We start from the raw sequence: 19,306 nt of genomic DNA, 5'->3' as shown, positions 1-19,306 counted from the left end.
TAATTGTTATGAGACCGTAATACTGAGACCTGTACATCTCTTTGTTGGATTGTGTGTGATAAATAAAAAGTTCTTAAAAAAAAACAACTTTTGATGCTGCCTGACACAGTTCTTTACGTGTTGTTTAAGCTGGCAAAATCACTACTGACGGACGTCACTTGGTTTCATCGATCAAAATCTATTGGGAGAGATTCATCTAAAACCCAAACATACAGAAAATTAAGCAATTTTAGCCATAATCAACAAGCCTGTTTCGCTTTTATTAGAGAATAAGTGACAGGTCTTTTTGATATCTCCAAATGAATTATCAATCATTAATTGTCAAAAATATCAATCTCTCTAAAATTAGAGCCAATTCTAAGAAAGAAATGGATGTCATTTTCAGACTCAGTAGCCCAGAATTACTCATCATTAACATCTCCTTGGCATTTTTTTTTTTTAGCGGTAGTTGGCCAGTATAATAAAGGATATCAGCAAATCAGGGGTCCGTATCAAACTGGTACAGATGGGGGGTGAAAAAAACAACATGCTTTTTAAGGGTGATTTTTGTGTGTGTGTGTGTGTGTGTGTGTGTGTGTGTGTGTGTGCTTATTATACATGGATGCATAATGTACACAGGAATTTATGGTATCTGTAATGAGACTTTATTTTTTTATTTTTTATTTTTTATGTTTCTATAATGGTTAATACTACAGGTAAGCAGAAGGCCTTCAACCAAAACTATGTTTTCAATGAGTTTGAAATTTGGGGAATTTACATCACTGAATGTAAAGCTAACAAGAGTAAAACCGGATTCCAATGTTCATTTACAGATACGTAATGATTTGATAATGGCTCTCGTCTAGCACATTTTACACATTCTGTACTCATTTCATTTGAATAATGTCAGCATCATAAAAAGTAGCTCCAAGATATCAGCATTAGGTAACGGCACATTATGCTGCGAGGTGAAATGTTAGACGTGAAATACAAGAAGTTCTAAGTGAAAGCGGCTGATGACCTCATCCAAATGACAAAAGGGGAATGTGAAACCACTCGCCCAAACACACATCCGCACAACCACACACACGCACAAAACATGGAAACTTGGAGTGACAAAGCAATGGAAGCGAGCAACACAAACTGACAACAAAATAATTTCCAGTGACTGCTAGTCCTTGAAGGAGCTACATTGGGCTTACCGATTGTAGATATGGGATTTGGAGTGGCAAGATGATGCAGCTATATTGTTGTAACAAATTTCCCGTGGTGTCAACAGTAGTTCACCTGTCAGTCAAGATAAGAGCATGCTTTAAAATACATTCAACTGGAAACTTTCACAATGCAGTACAGATATGAATAGATAATAATAAAAAAAAAAAAAAAACCTAAAGGTCAGGTTGACCGACATGACAAGAAGAAGTGGGGGAATTATACAATAAATGCCAAACGAGATTTGCAGACAGCTGGACCTGCCTGAGGAGGGACATGAATTTCCAAATATACACACAATATTGTCCACAGTGGTTTGTCACGGCTCAAAAATGGAATTGCTTTGGTGTCTTCCCCCTGCAAGAATTAATGACTTTGGCAGCCTACAGTTGCAATAGAAGTGCCAGCATCATAGAAGGCAGCATATGGTCTAAGATTTGCTAATCTTGTCCACGGGAAATAAACAAGCACATCTGCTCGAGGGTCATTATTAAAGCCACAGTTAAACTTTCATTGCAGTCGGCGGGGAATTAAGAGGCAAGATGCCATGAAGAAAGTGATCCATGTTTGATCATACAAAGACTCCCTACAGACTAAACACAAAGCAGAATATAATCATGATTCTAAATATAGCGGGACACTGTACACTTCATCTAAATTATATTTCTTTCAATCTTAACAACAACTTTTGAGGAAACCAAAATGCCTTTTTTGCAATTCAGTGAAAGCTTCTGATATTGAAAATACCAAAAGACAGCTGACTTTACATACAATGTACATTCCAATCTTCTCTTTATACGCATTTACTGCATGGAAAAAATACTACAATTTTTGCATGCTGTGTTAATTTTCCTAATTATCCTCATCAATATTTGCTTTTGGAATGGTTCAGATCAAGAGTAACCATTAATAGAAAAGTATACATGCTGACGAAGCTCTTTCGGTCTGCATTACGTCATACACGACAATTGTTCAAAAGTGTTAAAGTTTTGGTGGAATATGTTATTTCTCAACTTAAAGACCAAACATATTTACACTGCATTATGAATACTGTACATGATTTCACAAAAGGCATTTCTAAACTTTTGCACTAAAACCCGACTCGCTACCTCCGCTGGTGGGATGTGCTCTCATGTCAACAAGCTGAACACCCTCACAACATAACTTGCTTTAGTGCAGAAATAAAAGCATTACATTAAAAGTAGACTTGATAAAGAGATGCTGGAACTGACGATTTTCTATATTTGGATTATTCGCCGATGTTCGGATCACATGATAAGGTAAGGAAGGACACGCAAAGCCATGTCGCATACATGTGCACCTTGCAACACGGCTGTACATGCGTCTGGCTCACTGATCTGACTATATTACTGGATAGCCGATAGCACATGCACGTGCAAGCTGTTGAAGCCACAGGGCGGCCATCTTACTCCCCCCATCTCGAATGCAGACTACTATAAACTATACGTACAGATTTGACAAACAGCTCATGGAGTCTTAGTATAGGGGGAGGAGTCACTTCTTTTTTTTTTTTTCTTTATAAAAACAACTAGTGGACGGTATGTGCTGCTTTGAAGACCCCCTTTTGCTTTTATCGCTCAGTTCCTTAGACCCCAATATTAGATTTGGCAGAGTCATCTTGTTGAATTACAGTTATAATTCTTTCACACACCGGTACAAGTTTCCTCGTGTAAATATCATTAAGCATATCATTTATACATGTATTGAAAGCAAGTTGTAAAATGTCTGAAGTCCTCTTGTTTATGTTTAACACATTTAAAACATAAATCATGCTGTTTCTACTAAGTATTTCTCAAATGTTCTCCGATTTCTTACTGTAAAAGTATAGGATCATATGCCGAGAAACACTTGTTGGGAGGATTAATATGGCGGTCTCGTGGCTTGAAAATTCTCAATTCCTATCGGCTATCCACTAATATATATAGATCAGTGGTCTGGCTTCTGTTCAATTTCGCGCTGAGTGTCACATTATGGTGGTTTCGACTTTTATTGATTCCTATATCCATTTGTATAAATAGTTAGCGATTGACGTTAGAGGCGTTGAACATTTGAACACGTTTTGGAATGTGCCTGCTGACGCGGCGCTAGCTAGCACCTCGGCTAATATATAGCCGAGTACCTAAGAACACACCTACTTATTATGTACATTACTTACGAACTGCTTTTTTTTTTTTTTTTTAAACTTCCGACTACAAATTAAACATCTCTAGTGCTGGGATATTAAAATAGAGCCACGACATATGCCTGATTTTGTGAAAGCATCACATTTAATGAATCATCAAATGCAACTTACATTAAGATTGACTTGATAGTCTTCCAAACATCCTATTTCAAACATACATAGTTTTTGCATCGCCACACAGCGCCGAGGCATCTTGATATATTCATGAACAACAGATTAACTATAAACGGGGACAATCAACTATGATGACTGGCGGCTCAGCCTTTCTGAACATTATGTGCCGAAGATTGCTGATCATATTCATTTTCTTTGTTAAGTGCGTTGCTATGGATCTAACTAAGAAACTAAGTGGGTTGCGTAAATAAAAATAACAGAAGTAGGCATAAAATAGCTTTAGCCGTTAGCATTACTCAAAAAGATGGTTGGCCAACTTTACTTTACACTTGGACTTAAGGGTTGTTCTTTAGTGGTTCCATTAGATTTGCTCAAATATGCATTCTTAAAATGCTTATTTTGAATTTTCTGCACTTGAATCCCATTATAAGATATAGTGTGTGTAAAATAGATTATAAATTTTATAATGCAGGTCAAATATGCCATCCAAGTGCACTATTCAGCCAGCCATACAGCCGTTAGTTGTGAAAGTAGTACTGTTGTATTTGCAAGCACTTCAGACTTTGTAAGCACAACATAGCCTTTTTTTTAGCGCCTGAGGGATGTTTGCCTTCGATCTGCCACATAAATACTAACCGCTCTGTTCTGATTGCCCTTTTCATTTCAAACCACCAATGATCATAAATCTACGATGGATTCAGCATGCCGTGTCGTAATGACCTATATTATGAGTTTAAGCTGTTAGTTACTGAGGAAATAAAAAAGGGGTCATCATCTGCTTTGAAAGAATATTCAAAGGACCTGAGGGACCACAAAGCTGTACGATGTGCTGCCATATGCCTCAATTCCTTGTCACAAAAACCCTTTGCCGATTAGTGGGGATTCACTGCCTCCCTCCTGGGATGCCCATGCTAAAAAACACTTGTAGCATGAAAACGTGTGAACAAACATGTTCATGTCAATAAAAGACTCAGAAATCACTTGGGGCCTGACCGATTAAATCGGCCATCCAAATTATTTGGCCAATAGAAGCTCTTATTTATAACATAAGACAAAGTTAAAGACGCTCAAAAATTAACCCCACCACAAAAGAAAATCTGCCTTTTTTTTTTTTTTTTTTTCAGATTTTAGCCACATTTCCCCCCTGTTGTAAGGACTATGTATTGTAAAATAGTGAAATGTTATGCCTGTAAAAGGCTGTAAATGTCTTAAAGTTTATTCAATATATTTATGAATTCATTAACGGCCGATTAATCGTTATCAGAATTTTATTCTTCCAAGTATCAGAATCAGCCTAAAACAATTCCATATCAGTTGGGCCCTAAAAATAATGATACATGCTGAGAAATGAAGACAAAAAAAAAAAGAATCAACAGTGAACCAGCGTCTTTACCACCACAACTTATCAAATATGCCCCCGAGATGTTGTGAGGAGCATAGAGCAATTCAAATGAAAGTGAAGTACTTTAACACAATAACAGGACATCACTACCACTGTGTTTCTGTTGATCTTGGATTCAACTTCCTTGTAAGAAATATTTGGGCTTAAAAAAAAAAAAAAGGAAAAAAAAAAAAGCAACACAATCTATGCATTATTCCAGATCTTCATTAATAATGCTGGATATGGGTCACTTGAAAATACACACAGATCAGATCAGAATTGTGTACTTAGACATCCAATTCAAATCCAGTCAGTGAGACATAGCATGCTGTGCTGTTGGTTTCCATGAGTGCCATTAGTAAGATGGAGAGCTGAATGAGGGTTGTCCATGGTCAGTCTATCCTGAGGCTACAAGTGCAGTAAAAAGGAGGCGGGTTGGGGGGGTTGTCATCAGGCCACTCTGACCTATTTGCCAAAACCTCTAATAGATTAGATTTTGTAACACAATTCCATAATCGCACATTTGACCATCGGCAACAATATGATGATGCAGCAATTAAAGCGATAAGGAAAAACTTGCATAAAGCAGACTAAATAATTAGATAACACTAACTTTCGTAATTCTATGCTTACATTTTTATAGGCAACTTCAGAATGAACGAACTAGTTGGGTTAAATGTTTGTATAACATGACAAGGAAAGTTGGAAAAAGCAATAGATTTAAGTAAAGCTAGTAGCAGGCACAAAGATTGATCATTTTCTGATTGAAAGTGTGTTTTGAGGCAACATGATCATGTGATCACCAAATCAGCCTTTTTTTTTTCTTTTTTTTTTTTGTAACACGCGTTGTGGCAACTATTTTAACATATAAACTGCGTCTACCTACCATCCTGCCAAGCTCACAGTCACCAATCACAAACAACATGCTATTTGTGGACAGGTCACGCTAGCCAATCAGTATCCTTCTGATGCTTTCTAACATTAATGTGTTCTCAATTGGCTTCAACTGAACCAGAAGTGCAGTTAGGGGATTTAATCCCCAAAGAAAACAAATATGTCTGTCATTTGGGAATAGGTTTTTTGGGATTAGGTTGCAAATGTCAACAATGCAAAATCTAACAATTTGTCTACAGGGTTTAAGTATGACCCGGTTTAACAACAATATTTTAAAAGAAGAAATAGTGCACTATTTCCTAAACTATTTTGCATTGTATATTGTTTTTCCTCATAATATGTGGGGTTTCTGATATTCATTGTATTCTGCTTAACTAAGGAAAATATGGATCAAATATTTGGATACGCATGTTTGAGCGAAAACGCATCAGCCGTACAGTTGAGACGTTTTCTTTTTTTTTTTTAAATGTTCCAAAAGAGCATAGGGAAGCCCAGTTGTATTTTTCCTATATATAACTCCAGGCCATTAGAGTCCCTGTGCCCACTCACAGCGCTTGGATGGTTTGTTGATTCCCAATCACAAAGTGATTAAGGCCGTATCCCACTGAGAGGCGAACGTTGCCAAATACAGCAAACGTATTTAAAAAAACAACAACAACAACTATATGACTTTTTAGCGACCTTTATAACAACGCACAAATTAATCTGAAATTTGAGTCCAATAAAACACATGGACTGAGGAGGACCATCTGTACTGACCTGGATTGAGGAACATAAACCTGCAGTTGTGCTCAGTCCGTGTATTTTTTTCAAAGATTCATGTCATACAGCACTCTCCGAAAATGCGGAAGCACTCGCTGAAAGGTGAGCGTCCATCAATGACGGGCCGACGTAATGAGGGAAGTGCCCACCTCTGCATCTGAATATGGCAATGCTTCCGACATTGAAGGAACTAACTTTGCCAAAACGTCTATGAACATTTATACATGTTGTCAAAAGAATGGATTCTCAACATGTTCAAAATATCCTTGCGACATTGACGACAACGAAGACTAATTAGGAACATATTAGCGAATGGCGACCTATTACGAACCCTGACGAAACAGAACATACGCTACGTTCTGCAATGTTTGCCAAGTAACAACAACCTATGTCCACCAAGTATTCATTTCAAACCAATGCTTGTACACTTAGAAATGTAAAAAAAAAAAAAGGCATGAAACTTCCCGCATTATATGATTGGCGCCTGTTTGACACGAGCCACCATCTTTAGTTAATGGTTTGTTGTGTGTTGTTTTCACTGCAGGCCAAGCTAAAGACCCATGCATGGATTGAAGGTAATAACGTTGTTCTACTCAAAACAAAAGTAGAGAGCAGAGTTTTTGTTGAGTGTACTGCAGCATTGCTTAACGGCTCTGAGGGCAAGTCATGACAAACCTGAACTGCAGCACGAACTCATGCATGCCTCCTGCTCATACCATAACACCCTTCATTGCTGTGGAAATGCAATAGTCTAAAGAAACCGGGCAAACAAACTACCTTGTGTATGAAGGGAGATATGCGTGTATGTGTTTACACTGAATTTAAATATTCAATTAATTACTTTAATTAGTACTTATTGCTCTTTATTTTTCTATTTAGTTGTTGTCAATAAGTAGAAAACAAATTAAATAACTTAATAACTATCGGCCTTGAAAATAATACCGTAACGTTATCCATTAATCAAGATCAACAGGGCGGGGTGTCACAGTTGTACTTAGTCTGACCCGAAAAAAATAAATAAATACTTCAACGGTGAAGTTTACAAGATTACAACACGGACTCAAAATTTGCCTCTGTGTAAATAAGACGTTTTTGACGTGCATTGTTTTGCGTAATTTCGTTGAATTGAATCAGGATGCCACGCTTAACTTAGCCATACGACGTTGAACACACATAAACTTCATTAGCACATCAACTAAACCCAAGGATAAAAATACAAGCAAACAGTGAAGCGATCTCACACTTTAACTGTGGAGTGGACCGACAGTATTTGAGCAAACAGTCAGCATGAGGCGTTCACGGACGCACACATGATAACATCGCCCAAATCAACGTAAAGTACACATTTCTTTTAGGAGAAAGTAAAGTAACTTACAGATTGGGGAACAGCACAGAAGCCGGAGTTTAGTTGAAGGAATGCAGTCGTCGTTTAGTGCAGCGAGCGAGCCCCGCAAACAGTGAGGAGGAACATCCCCGCGCTCCGAGCTTTCACTCGACACAATCTCCTCAACCACAAAAAAAAAAGCCAGACACGAGCTCCCGCTTACCGTAACCAGCGGAGCTCTCTTAAACGCGCGTATTTAAAAACTACCGTAATATACACACAAGCACCGCCTCATACGTCTCCCATAAACATGCCCTCTCACGTTTAGTTCGTGTCAGTATCACTATAATCATCCTGCCATAAAAGTACAGTAGAATAATTACAATAATTAAACCCCAAAGTTGGCAAAAATGTACACACATAAAATGATAAATATAATAAAATATGTTTCTTTCATTTTACACTTTTTTTTTTTCTTGGATGTCTGTGATTTTGGCATATCCCACACTCAATTCTGCTAACTATGGTGTGCGACAAGTGGATAAATCATACTACATTCAAATAAGTTATTTAATAAAATGAATCATTCTGTTTTCATAATCATATTTAAGATTTTTCATCGTCCCTGAAATTGTCCGTCATAAAATCTTGAACAGGTTGAACATTTGTGAGTGTTGACCCTGACCTTTTTCCTAGCAGATCGGGGAGGAAAAATCGCTCCATGTTACAGTATAATTAACACTCACTCTAGATAATCTAAGAAACATCTGATGTGTTGACTTAATTTGGAAGAGGAAGAAAAAAAATGCTGAAATGTATGTCGATTATTGACATGTGTACTACACAAATAAAAAAATTTAAATTCTCTTTGCCTCCCGCCTCTGCTGTTCATCTTTTTGTTGTTACATTTTGTCTTTGTGGAGAAAATCACAGTACTGCGACTCGGCTAGGTGTTAATAAAACAAGTTCCTCGACATTGAACAAAGGTGCTGAATTAGTGTTGGGGGGGGGGGGGAGTCTCAGAGGAGTTAGTGGCGGAGGCAGGATTACAGAATGTGTATTGGTGAAATCTGCAGCGCGATTGAAATCTTTGCATTGAATAGGACAGCTTCTCTCTGATGGTAATATGTCAAAAAGTAGTCATTGCAATATGATTTCAATCTATATTTGATCACATTTGTAATATATATCATAAAGATATTGATGGTCCATGACGGAAACAATTCCACTTCAGAAGTACACCGTGATAGATGACGCAGAATGTGGCCTGACAAACAAATGTAAATCCAGTTACTTTTTGTAAACAGTTCCACTTTGGGGGAGCTCTGTCTGCACTCACTCTACTGAGAGTATTCTAGTAAATGGTCATGATTAACATACACTAGGATACAGCACATAGCATAATCAAACCAGTTTTATTCGAGAGATCCTACATCCACAGGTAATTGTAAACACCCCTCTCTGCATTAGCATTAGAGTCTCTGTTTTTTTTTGTTTTTTTAAAGCATATCCCTTTTAGTTGGTAATTCCACGGCCCAAAAACGTATCAAGAATTCAAAATTTCGCCTCCTCGAAATTCCCTGATGCTAACATGGAAAACAGGATGTTGCCGTTTTAAGCGCCAGGCAGTAAAAGCGGCATCTTCATTTAATGAAAAGGATTATTTCGGGCTGTCGCCGGAGGGGAACCACTCATCACAACACAGGTTGTAGAAAATCAATGGGGGCAGTTACTTCCTGAAAGAAGGAAAGAACAAGCCAATAATGCCTGCAGAAAAACGGTGATGCCTATACTGTAAACACAGGAAGAGGAACGATATTTCTGGCAACATTAAGGCAGATTGAGGCATCAGCATCATTAAGTGTTATATCTGAGAACACCAGAGATCAACACATATAGTGGATGGATAGATAGATAGATAGATAGATAGATAGATAGATAGATAGATAGATAGATAGATAGATAGATAGATAGATAGATAGATAGATAGATAGATAGATAGATAGATAGATAGATAGATAGATAGATAGATAGATAGATAGATAGATAGATAGATAGATAGATAGATTGATTGATTGATTGTTTTCCCTTTGCTTTGAGATCAATCATTATTCCTTCAATTTGATCTTTGGATATAATTAGAAAAGCTGCTAATACATAAGCAAAACAGAATATTATTACAAGCTAATTGCTCTCCAAAGGATGCACGATAAAAGTAGAAAGTAAAAATGTCCTCCCAAAAGAGTACACAGGCTGCATGATATCTCACATTCAAAAACAATTACACAGAAATTGAATGTGAAGGTGCTCTCCGAGGCTTTGGTACATTTGTGTCTCACAAATTGCTTCTATAAGCTGCTCCTCTTATGAATGCAGTGGCATTCCTTATTTCCTGTAATAAGTTTTTAAAACCAAACACAAATTAAAATCTTTCTCAAGGTTTGACAGTTGAAAGACTGTGGGGTGACCAAATATTACTTTACAAGACAAAAATGTCTTGGATATTATAATATGAAATGTTTTTTCCAATTACTCTCTGCCAGTCCAGAACCCTAATAACTTCACTTAACTCATTCACTGCCTTTGACAAGTATACTTGTCAATTGTATTTTTTAGAGCGGTGCTAAATGGGGGCGAATCTGAGCATGCTCCACTGTAAATATCAAACTTGGAAACAACTTTACTGATGCCCAACCACCGGCAGATGACATCATTGCCCCATTTTATAGGAAATAAACACAGTTTCAGAGTCCATGGGAGAAATGGCTGTATTTTGGCAAACCTACATTTTTCTGCTGTCAATTATAAAAGAACGGGACGGGACAAAAAGTAGGGAGTCTATTCTGTTATTTGGTAGATTCGGTTTATATATAATTATTGAATGTAATATCACGTGAGTATTGGAAATGTAAAAATTTTCTATAATGACTGGCAGTGAATGAGTTCACTTAATTTATGTAATCTTTTTTGGCTAAGTATGACAGTGGATGCACGGATGAATATTTGAGAGCCATCAAAATTGAGATGAAAGAATAGGAAATCATTATGTTGACAGCAAGTAACCCAGATGGAATACATTTAAATCCAGGATGAATATGTATGACTTTCTGCATATGGCTGCAGGTGCGTCACCACAATATATAATCACCACCTATTACAATCGCTGCATGTAAGCGCTAAACGAGTCATTTTTGTCACTTAGATAATCCATCATTCATCTGCAGGAATCAAGTCTTCCCATGCTTGTCGAAAATTCACATGTTTGCTTTGTTTTAAAAGCAAATACTGAAAATATTGAAGAAATATGAAAAAGGACTTGAGGACTTAACTTACATCAACCTATGGTCAGGGCAATAAGTTTGGCATTTCTGCTGAGTCATGCAGCTCACTTTTTTTCTCCCCTTTTACTTTAGATGGCTAAAAGGTTTTCAAACCAGAGTTAAAACTGCAGCATGTTGAGAGTTTTCAGAGCATAATTAATTACTATTGTTTAAAATATGTGCCTGTTACAAAAAAAAAAAAAAAGTTGTTGTGTGGTTCCTTAAGATATGAATTTAGTTCATTCAAAAATACTCAAATCGTCTTCATGTTTTTCATAAGAAATACTGTACTCAACAGTATCGTATTGTATAAAAAACACATTTGCTCACTACGTAAAACTGCAGATGCACAAAATGTCAGCATGAAACACGACTGTGCCTAATGTATCGTCTCCTTCCATGTTTATTTGTGTTATTTAATTTTTCTTTCAGGCGGCACGGTGGCTGACTGGTTAGCACGTCGCCTCCCAGTTCTGAGGACTCCGGTTCGAGTCCAGGCTTCGGCCATTCCTGGGTGGAGTTTGCATGTTCTCCCCGTGCCCGCGTGGGTCTTCTCCGGGTACTCCGGTCTCCTCCCACATTCCAAAGACATGCATGGCAGGTTAATTGGGTGCTCCGAATTGTCCCTAGGTGTGCGTGTGCGTATGGATGGTTGTTCGTTTCTGTGTGCCCTGCGATTGGCTGGCAACCAGTCCAGGGTGTCCCCCGCCTCCTGCCCAGAGCCAGCTGAGATAGGCGCCAGCACCCCCCGCGACCCTTGTGAGGAATAAGCGGTCAAGAAAATGGATGGATGGATGGAATTTTTCTTTCATGTTATATTTGATATGTAGTAAATTGGTCATCAAGAGTGGGATACCAGGACAGGATAACTGTTCATTCATTTTTTTTTTTTTTAACAGAAAATATGCCAAAGCAATCATGTGAGGAAGTCATGGCCCATGGAGCATTGAAAGCACCCACCCACTGAAAAAAATAAAAAGAAATAAATAAATGAATAAAATAAAAAATAAAAAACCTACTCTTTGGAAGTAAAACAGTGCAAGTGTGGGAATCCCTAAACTCAAGCCTTGATTTGGTCCAGAAATATCTCAACGAATGAATGGCTTCGCATGATTTACATTAGTTTTTGCAGAGCGGATTCATTTTTATGACTTCTTCCTCTATCTTGTGAGCTGCTTTCACTCATAATTACAGGGCAATTCATCTAATCTTGTTCGCAGTAATACGGTAAGGAAATAGCGTGTGTATAATAAAAAATAGTGCAGGAAAAGGCCCATGTTCACTGGTGTGTTCAAAGACTGATAACAGGAATATTTTTAATGGAAGGCCTTCATAAACAGCTTGATGAAATCAGACTTTTCAGCCTGAGAGGCAGCAGTCGTCCTGGCGCTTGAGTGCACATTAAAACCCACGGAAGCAGCAAAAAGGTTGCTAATTAACATGCATTATTCAGTCTCTCGAGTGTGACGCAACGCTGCCCCATCAAAGACACATTAAAAACTTAATTACAGGGTAAATATTTGTAATTCTCCCAGCTCAAAAGCAAAAACAATTTCACAGGTTAGTGGGTAGTTATTAACATCTGAAGCATGGACATAAACCATTTTAGCAGAAATTGTCTGTAGGTATGAATAGTTATTTTTCTATGGACTATTGTGTGTGCCCTGTGATTGGCTGGCGGCCAGTTCAGATTGGAACACGGCTCCAGCCCTCTGAGGTCACACACTGGATAAGCCAAGTATAACACATTTATTTTGACAGGCAAATACTGTTAATATCTGTCTGAACTGACCAAATAGTATGATTATAGATAATTCGGTAATACTTGGAGACTAAATGTCGTTAGCCATCATGTAGCTCACTTGAATCAAATGCAAAGGGGACATCATAAAACTGACTTTTACATGTTTGTATGGAAGTAGTCAGGTCTTTGGTTGGTGCCTGCTCACCTTAACTCGTATCTCACTAAGCAGTCAAATTTTAGGTTTTGTCAGGATTCGCAAAAGGTTGCAAAAATGTTCGCAACCAATTTTACTTGTCACTGTTTTTCTTCTTTCATTGTTTGTTAACAGTTTGCAAAACAGTTGCAAGCATTTGTAAACAGTTGTAAGACGTATCGCCGACTTTCTTTTCTATTCACCAATACTAGAGATCGAGTATAAGGTTTTTTCCAAACACTTTCCTAAACATTAGGGGTGTGCCAAAAAATCGATTCATAAAAGAATCAAGATTCTTATTTATTAATCGAATTGAATCAATATTTAATATCCAAAAATAAATTTTATTTAAATTAGAAATGAAGAAAAATAATTGTAGCCCACGTGCTGTTTTTGTGGAAAAAGGCACTTACAATACAAAATTAATAAATGTTTAAACAAAAAAAAGGTACTTTAAGGTCTCTATTTGTCATTTTGTCTTGCAAAGCAGACTGGAGTAGATCATGACATTTTGTTCCATATCTGTAAATTGAAGCAGGAATCATTTGTCAATCAAATAATTTTGAATCGAAAATCCTGTGGATCGAGAATCGAAAATCGATTCTGAATCAAATCAGAGACCCAAAAATCATAATCGAATTAAATCGTGAGACAGTCAAAAATTCCCAGCCCTACTAAACACGTGCCTGTCACAGGCATCGCTAAAAGTTGCTAATGGCAGAGGTGACCTAATAATTTTCATCAACATTCGTCAGAATAGTTGACGAATCCAACATTCGCCAAGTTCACAAGCTTCTGCCGCTCAGTGAGATTATGGCCTTAATCACGCTAAATCTCACCAATGACAGTCGCTACATTCACAAAGAATTCGCCGCAAACTCAAACTCAGGTCTCAAACTCCAGTCCTCGAGCGCCCCAGTCCTGCATGTTTTAGAGGTTTCTCTCCTCAAAAACAACTGCATCATATAACGAGGATCATTATCAGGTTCCTGCCGCGCTTACTGATGAATCAGATGTGTTTGAGTAGAGAAACCTCTAAAACATGCAGGACTGCAGCCCTCAAGGACTGTAGTTTGAGACCTGTGATTTAAGGGAACGCTTTGTTCATTCAATTTTTTTTAGCAGTATATTTTTCTCCTTCGCAAGTGGAGACTGAGTGAGAGGTGCTGACACTCATGATAGTCATGAAATGTTAGCAGCGCTGCATGAAAATATGACGGCCCTCTGGGGATCCACAAAGAGAGGCGACTTCTATTACACTTCCCCTCAGTGCTTTATTGATGCAACACCAGCACAGCTTGCATTTTCTGTGCAGTCCGATTATCCAGCAAGGCCAATTATTCATCTCCCGCCGTGCAGCTATTTATTGATGAGGGCAATGTACAACTGAAATGCACTTAGTTTGGCCTACAGTTAAAACTAAAGTAGTCCTCAGATAGAAGCCAACACTGATTTGCAGTGGCAGAAATACTTAGTAAAAAAAAAACAAAAAAAAAACACACTTTTGGGAACAACAAGCCATTTTGGCTGTTTTTTTTTTATTCACATATCATGAAGCTCCTATAACACAATGTTGCAGCCAGGTAGGTCAAAGACTGCAACTTTTTAATTTGAACAATTACAAATGTGTTGAGTTGAAAGACCACACATCCTGTCTGCCAAGGAAAAAAATGACACATGAGCTGACCTATATTTCAGCTCACTTCCAATAACTGTGTGAAAACTGACACGTATGACCAAGCAAATGTTGACTGTGGCAGTCATCTGGTGGGTTCAGTCATAAAAATGATCAGTAATTGGCTTGGCTGTATAGATCAGGTTGTTGTCGTCCTCAATAAAGTAGGGTAAACAGCAACAATCAGTCCTAATTTTAGGATTTTTCTTCTCTTGCGATCAAGGTTTGCAAACGTTAGCAAACTCTGTTATCTCTGAATGATATCCTGTGGTGTGGGGTCTGAAAAGACTAATATTTCCTCCTTTATTTGAATTAGCTTTAGCAAAACATGATTTACCTGGTCAACTGTATTTAAAGACCCAGTGTGTAGTAGGATGTAATGATAACGGCAATATCGTGATATCACAATATATTAAAACTGCCACAATATCGTCATGTCATATTAAAAGCAGCACATCTGTTAAACAAGTCAGGTTGATTTCCATTTGTGCAGTTCTAGCTCCCTCTAGTGGCTAGTTTTTTATTGCATTTAATTTTCACAAGGCATGTTTTGGCCCTTCCATGTTTAAAATCCACGCTAATGGTCAGATGAACGGGAACGTAATATGCTTGTGAACACAGTCAATATGTGGAGGAATTTAATGCGTGCGTGCAAGAGCAAGTAAGTGCCTCAATATTAAGTGCTATTAGAGATTGTAGGCATTTCTGTTATGGAAAAAAGCACAACATTTTATTTTATTTTTTGTTGTTGTTGTTTTTCTTTAGTATGACCAATTTTTTTTCAATAAATATTATGACTTTTTTTTTATATCGCCGACCTCCCAACAATATTGTGATAATTATTGTATTGTGACCTTCATATCGGGAAAATATCGTATTGTGATGTTTGGATATCGTTCCAACCCTAGTGCGTAGTCCCTAGCGCCATCTAGTGGTCAAAGAATAACGTTAGAAGCACGCAAGCGCACACACACTACGGTGGCTCAGAGAGACCACATTTATAAAGTCTTCCACCAATGGAGTATATGCGACGGACTCGATACTGGCACGTACACAACACATCACTATCGTCGGAAGTGCGTGGAAATTAGCCTGAGGGGCACAATGGTGGAAAATGCAATTGGAACAGAGCCTATATGACGCAAACAGTAACCGGAAGCAGCGTAGGTGTGTGACTTACGGTGACGGTGAATTGGCAGCAGCTGTGAAGCCCGGCGAGCGATGCCGAAAGACCGTACTTTTTTTTTTGCATATTGAATTAAATGAATTATTAGTTGATCACTAAATGGCGCTAGCATCACTGAAAGTCCCTTTAATACATGTCTATGGTAATACCCAAAAGAATTTTCACGGGCATCCATTCAGTTGCTTCTCTCGACAGGTGCCGTGGAGTCCATCCTAAATGACTTTGAGGGAAAGACACGATTACATTCTTTAATTTGTAGTCCATTATACATATGGCCATTTGCTGCAGATGGACAAACAGTCAGACAACCACAAATGCAGACAAACACATAAAGTATTTTAGGGCCAGTGTTTGGCAATTTGCTCTCGAAACAAATTTCAATTAAGTATATTTAACATATGTGATTGCAGTAAGACGCCGTGGATCAGTGGTAGCGTGCGCATCTCCCAATCTGGTGGTTGTGATAATTTTCAATCATTTTTATTTAATATCAAGTAAATTCAACACAATTGCTTTTAGTAAATAATACAAGATGATAATGTTGAGTAAATTCAACGTAACAGCATTGTTGACAGTTGCTTTTCTCGACAGGGGCCGTAGAGTCCATCCAAAATGACTTTGAGGGAAAGACACGATTACGTTCTTTACTGATCACCTGTCAGTCAAGGTGTGATGGTGCATTGAGTGGGATTTGAGCCCACGCCAGTGAGACAAACGTCAGCTATGTTAACTGCTATATATCGAATGAACCCTTGTCATCACTGAATCTGAAATCTGTACTTGTTCCTTTTCTGTACTCTCTGTGATAATGGAATTAATGGAGCTTCACTTTGTACTTGGCTATTAAGCATGCTAAGTGCAACATGAAGTGTATTATTTTAACACTGCGGCCCAGCCTAATGTATTTTCCCAGTGTTAATGGGTAATACACCACCTACACACTTAGAATGTAGGATTCAACTTTTCAACTTTTTTTTTTTTTTAATGTCAAGATGTTTTTTGGATTAGTCAAAAAGCCCACTCAGACTTTTATATTCACATTTAAATGGAACAAACATGTAAATGATTGTCAGCTTCGAAGGGAAATGGGTGCAGAGTGTATTCAGCTGTGACCAGTGAGCTATAAAGGGACCCGCAAGACATTATTCACATTTCTCCCCCAGCATGAATTCGAGCAGTGTAAATTAGTCACGTCGGAAAATCTCCGAGGAGACAAAGAAAGGTGCATACGAGGAAAATAGAGAACCGTTAGGATTCAAAATAGCTCCAAGGAAAGCGTAGAGTAGGAGGTGTAAAGCTTTGAGGACATTGTTTCAATGTGCACTCCAAATCAAATCTCTGCCATTAAAAAGAAATTGAAGCATGTAAAGTTGATGTGTAGTTTTATGGCTTTCATGGTCATGAAAACAGAAAACTATCAGAATCCAAACAAGCATTTTTTCCCACACAAACAACAGCATACCAATTAGCCTTCACGCTTAAAAAAAGACAGAAATGCATTGGAGGTGGTTGAAAAGAGGTCCAGGCCAGGGGGGAGCTGATTTACACGGCAGAAAACTGATTGCGTTGGGAGCCACTGATGGTCTGCTTGATGTGTGTATAGAGGTAACTCATTCGCTAGTTTACAACAGCGTGGATCGCTCCTGGATGGTGTTTAATGTTGTAAAGTGGAGCTAAATATATTGACACAATGCTGTAAATGTAATTGCCCCCCCCCGTCCACCCATGCAGCCTATAGAATCAAAGTTGTGTTGTGTCACGTGTTGCTTAATGATGCACAAATATTTATCCATTGACGCTAAATTGATTGCTAAAAATTTGGCATGCGCAGTAGCTCTGCTTCAATTCAGTTGAGCATCTCTTCGTTGGTAGATCTCTCTCTCTCTCTCTCTCTCTCTCTCTCTCTCTCTCTCTCTCTCTCTCTCTCTCTCTCTCTCTCTCTCTCTCTCTCTCTCTCTCTCTCTCTCTCTCTGTAATATATATATATATATATATATATCTGTATAGATAATATAGCCAGACCCCAAATAGTCTTTGTTGACCAGGCCTGTGACAAGGTGTTAAAGGTTAACTAAAACCACCCAAACATTCATAGGTTTTTATATTTTTACATGCACGCAAATAACACCAGCGCACCGTGGCACAGTCTGGTTGGCAGCGCACTTAGTGACGGATTTCCCCATCTGCGCGTGTTTTGTGAATTAGGCGCTCCCGGATATATGGCCCACATTCTAACATCTAAACACACAGGATCTATGAGGCAGGCAGACGTATCACCCGCTAGCCCACCATGATGGCCACATTTCCAAATGATTGTTGCATTAATCGAAAGTAATAGCAAAAAGTTGGCTGTCTTTAGGATATACATGAGGTAGGACATTTGAGGTCTTGCAATCAGGCATATGCTGACGTGCGCCTTGAGGGCAGAGCAGCTAACAGAAAGGCAGCAGGCGGGTGGAGGGGGGTTACATCACATCTCATTTTTGCCATGCGTGAAAGAATCCGTTCGATGAACATGTCCTTGACAAAAACACAGACTCTGAGTCGCTGCTTGACTATCAGAGAGCTCCCAACGCAGATGCTCTGCGAGGACCCTGTCTGTCATTGTAGGACGTGTCAAGAAGAGCAGATTTCAGACGGCATGTTTGAAGATGACTAAAAATCGCAGTGAAAATGTTTGCTTAGCTGGGCGGACAGAGAGTACTTACAGGAATGAATGAGCACCTTGTTTGGTGTTAACCATGCTGACGGATGATGAATGATGGGTTAGTGTGTGTTGTGTAGGACATAGCAAACAGGCATCATAGCTCATAACAGTGTTGAAATAGATGCCACTTTGTCCTTTCTCGCCCAATGTGCTGACATGTCAATGCAGGGGTGTGCAAATAAGGCCTGAGGCCAATTGCAGACCGCACTACGTGTTTACTTGGCTCACCACATGTTGTTCATGAAATTAAATGCAGCCTGGATTCTAATGTTACAAGAAAATGTTCAAGTATTGGATGTACAAAGACGATGACACACTATTAACGAATCTTACAAATCTGAGGTGTTGTGTTTTCTCATTTTCATTGTGTGTGGCTAAAATGGGGTCCAGTAAAACCAAACTTGACTGTCTTCGGTTAGCTAGCTAGCTCGCTAATCCCTTTGAATAGTGGGCTGGCGTTGCATAACATGGAAATAACTATATTGATATCGCTCTTCACTCAAGAATTCATCTTGCGAGAGCAAGGTTAGGTGCCGCAGCTTTTTAGAGCGCCTTGTTGCCCATGAGTGCACCCATGTAATATAGGAAAAGGCAGAGTAGCAAGAAAGATGG

The 19,306-nt window shown here is 38.5% G+C and overlaps 1 protein-coding gene across 2 annotated transcripts in view; it reads right to left on the bottom strand.

Moving 5' to 3' along the window:
• Positions 1-8,067, bottom strand: part of LOC144015676 (tumor protein p53-inducible protein 11-like) — a 42,921-nt gene extending 34,854 nt beyond the window's left edge. Inside the window, exons 1-2 of one of the 2 annotated variants that reach the window (XM_077515890.1) lie at positions 7,921-8,067; positions 1,182-1,266 (exon numbers count right to left, since the gene is read on the bottom strand). The gene's annotated coding sequence lies outside the window, so the exon portion shown is untranslated. The remainder of the gene's footprint in view (positions 1-1,181; positions 1,267-7,920) is intronic. The other variant, XM_077515891.1, reaches the window with a different exon arrangement.
• Between the last annotated feature and the right edge of the window lie 11,239 nt (positions 8,068-19,306).

This window comes from Festucalex cinctus, chromosome 3 (assembly GCF_051991245.1).
Source record: "Festucalex cinctus isolate MCC-2025b chromosome 3, RoL_Fcin_1.0, whole genome shotgun sequence".
NCBI classification, from domain to species: domain Eukaryota; kingdom Metazoa; phylum Chordata; class Actinopteri; order Syngnathiformes; family Syngnathidae; genus Festucalex; species Festucalex cinctus.
The sequence above is the reverse complement of the archived record's forward strand: the minus strand, read 5'-3'. Positions and strand labels throughout refer to the sequence as shown.